The sequence below is a fragment of the Castor canadensis genome, chromosome 6 (genome assembly GCF_047511655.1).
Source record: "Castor canadensis chromosome 6, mCasCan1.hap1v2, whole genome shotgun sequence".
Classification (NCBI taxonomy): domain Eukaryota; kingdom Metazoa; phylum Chordata; class Mammalia; order Rodentia; family Castoridae; genus Castor; species Castor canadensis.
In genome coordinates this window covers 53,509,705-53,513,363 of record NC_133391.1, presented here as the reverse complement: position 1 = coordinate 53,513,363, position 3,659 = coordinate 53,509,705, and positions in this window count along the sequence as shown.

Below are 3,659 nucleotides of genomic sequence, written 5' to 3'. Positions count from 1 at the left end.
TCAAAAACTAATTCAATTCTCACTCTGAAACAATGTGCTTGATGATCCTGTTGCTAGCACAGATGATTTTCCTTCGATTGATACATACATTTCTTCAACTATGCTGAATAGGCCTATTTGGAACAACCCGAATCTATCTCCAGAAAGAAAATCCGAAGATGCAGGGAGTATTATATTCACAAATTCACTCAATTCTCACAAGGAATCAAGTGCTAGATGCACTAGCTTTGAACACAGATGGTACTCTTTGGAGACATACATGTATTCCATCCACTCTAATCAATAGGCCTACAGGTGACAAACTAAGCCTACATCTACTTAGAGAAACATAAGTTACAGGAAGTATTCCTTTCTAAACCTAACTCAATTCTCACAGGGAACCAATGTGCTAGATGCTGCAGCTTTCAACATAGATGGTTGTCTAGGAAGGGATATATGTGTTCCTTCAGGTCTGCTCAGTAGGCCTACTGGGAATAAAAAGAGCCTATCACTATCTTGAAATTCCTAAGTAGAAGGAACTTTTACTTTCAAAAAATAACTCAATTCTCACAGGGAATCAGTGTGATAGATGCCCCTGCTTCTAACACAGATGGTTTTCTTTTGAGAGATACATGTGTTTTTTCAACACAGCCGACTAGGGATATTTGGAACGAAGAGAGACTCGCTCCAGCTGGAAAAACCTAAGTTGCAGGAAGTATTGCTATCCGAATATAACTGCATTCTCACAGGGAATCAATGTGCTAAATGCTGTAGCTTCTAACACAGATGGCCTTTTTTGCAGTGACATACGTGTTTCTTCAACTGAGCTGAATATGCCTATTTGAACATGCTAAGTAGCAGAAGGTTTTTCTTGGAAAAAATAACTGAAATCTAATAGGGAAACAGTAAGCTCAATGATCGTGCATCTCAGAACGGCGGGTTTTTTTCAATTGATATAGGTGTTCATTCAACTCAGCTGAATAGAGATATTTGGCACAAAGAGAGTCTATCTCCACCTTGAAAAACCTACGTTTCAGGATCGATTAATTTCAGAAATTAACTAAGTTCTCAGACAGAGACAATGTGCTAGGTACTCCTGCCTCTAATGTGGATTATTTTCTTTCGAGAGATTCACGTGTGTCATCACATCTTCTCAATAGGCATACTGGTAACAAAGTAAGCTCACCTCCACCTTGAGAAACCTAAGTTGCAGGAAGTACTCCTTTCTAAAATTAACTCAATATTCACAGGGAAACATGGAGCTAGATGCTGCAGCTTGTAACCAAAATGGTTTTCTTTGGTATGATACATGTGTTTCTTCACCTCAGCTACATAGTCCTGTATGGAACAAAAAGAGACTATATCCACCTTGAAAAACAGAAGTTGTAGGAAGTATTACTTTCAGAAACTAACTCAGGTCTCATAGGGAAACCATGTGCTTGATGCTGCAGCTTCTAACAGAGATGGCCTTCTTTGTTGTTCAACATCCGTTTCTCAACTCAGCTGAACAGGCCTACATGGAACAAACAGATCATATCTACTCCTTGAAAATCCTAAGAAGCAGGAGGTTTTCCTTTGAAAAACTAATTCAATTCTGACAGGGAAATTAGGTGCTAGAAGATCCTGCTTCTAACACAGGTGGTTTTCTTTGGAGAGATACATGTGTTTCTTCATCTCATCTAAATAGGAATAGTTGCAACAAGAGCTTACCTCCACCTTGAAAAACATAAGTTGCAAGAAGTATCACTTTAAGAAACTCACTCAATTCTGCAAGGAAAACAATGTACTAGATGCTGCAACTTCTAATATGGATGATTTTCCTTGCATGATACATGTGGTTCTTCAACTGTGCTTAAGAGGCCTATTTGGAAAAAAGTGAAGTGCCTCCTTGGCAAACCTAATGAGCAGGAAGTATTTCCATCAGAAACTGAATTCTCCTAAGGCAACAATGTGGTATGTGGTACAGCTTCTAACAGAGATGGTTTCTTTGGAGTGATACATGTGTATTTTCAACTGGGCTGAATAGAGCTTCTTGGAACAAACAGAGCCTAGCTCCACCATGAAAATTCCAGGGAGCAGGAGTTTTCCTTTCAATAAGTACATCCCTTCTCACTGGGAAACAATGTGCTCAATGATTCTGCTTCTAACACAGATTGTTTTCTTTCGAGAGATACATGTGTTTCTTCAACTCAGCAGTATAGGCCTACTTGAAACAAACAGAGCCTATCTCCACCGAGAGAAAGCAAAGTTGCAGGAAGTTTACGTTCCTAAACGAACTCATTTCTCACAGGGAAACCATGTGTTAGATACTGCAGCTTGTAACACACGTGGTCTTCTTTTTAGTGATACATGTATTTCTTCAACTGAGATGAATAGGCCTATTTTGAACAAAGAGAGGCAACATTCACCTTGAAACACTCAAGTTTCAGGAGATTTTCCTTTCAAAAACTAACTCAATTCTCACAGGGAGCAGTGTGTCCGATGCTCAAATAGTTAACACAGATGGTTTTCTTTCGAGAGATACATGTGTTACATCAACTCTGCTGCACACACGTACTTCTAACAAAAGCAGCCTTTCTACACCTTGAGATACCTATGTTGCAGAAGTATTCCCTTCTAAAAAGAAATCAATTCTCACTGGGACACAATTTGCTAGTTTTTGCAGCTTCTAACAAACATGGCTTTCTCTGCAGTGATATATGTGTTTCTTCAATAATGATGAATAGGCCTATTTGGAACAAGAAAGCCAATCCCCACCTTGAGAAACATAACTTGCAAGAAGTATTGCTTTCAGTAAGAATCTCAGTTCTCACAGGGAAACAGTGTGCTAGATGCTGCAGCTTCTAACATAGATGGATTCTTTGGAGTGACACATGTGTTTGTTGAACTGAGCTGAACAGCCCAATATGGAACCAACACAGCCTGTATACACCTGAAAAACCTAAGTAGCAGGAAGTTTTCCTTTGAAAAATTCATTCAATTCTCACAGGGAAACAATGTGACTTTTGGTCTGGCTTCCGTGACAGATGGTGTTCTTTCTAGAGAAACATGTGTTCATTCAATTCAGGTGAGTAGGCCTATTGGAAACAAAGACAGCCTATCTCCACTTTGAATCATCTAAGTTGAAGGTGGAGTTCCTATCAAAAATTACTCAGTTCTCATAGGGAAACAATGTGCTAGATGATGAAGCTTTTAACACAGATGTTCTTCTTTGCAGCAATACATGGGTTTTTCAACTGAGGTGACTATGCCCCTTAGGACAACATGAGCTAATCTCCAACGATAAAAATCTAAGTTGTAGGAGGAGCACCTTTCAAAAAGTAACTCAATTTTCACTTGGAAACAAGGTGATAGATGGTACAGTCTGAAACATAGATGGTTTTCTTTAGAGGAGTACAGCTGTTTCTTCAACTCAGCTGAATAGGCCTATTTGGCACAAAGACAGCATATCTCAACCATGAAAAGCATAAGTTGGAGGAAGGATTACTTTCCGAAACTCATTTAGTTCTCACCGGGAAACAATGTACTAGATGCTGCAGCTCTCACACATATGGTCTTCTTTGAAGTGATACATGTGTTTCTTCAACTGATCTGAATAAGGCTATTTGGAGCAACCAGAGCCTACCTCCACCTCGAAAAGTCTAAGTTGCAAGAGTAATTCCTTTCAAAACTGACTCAAT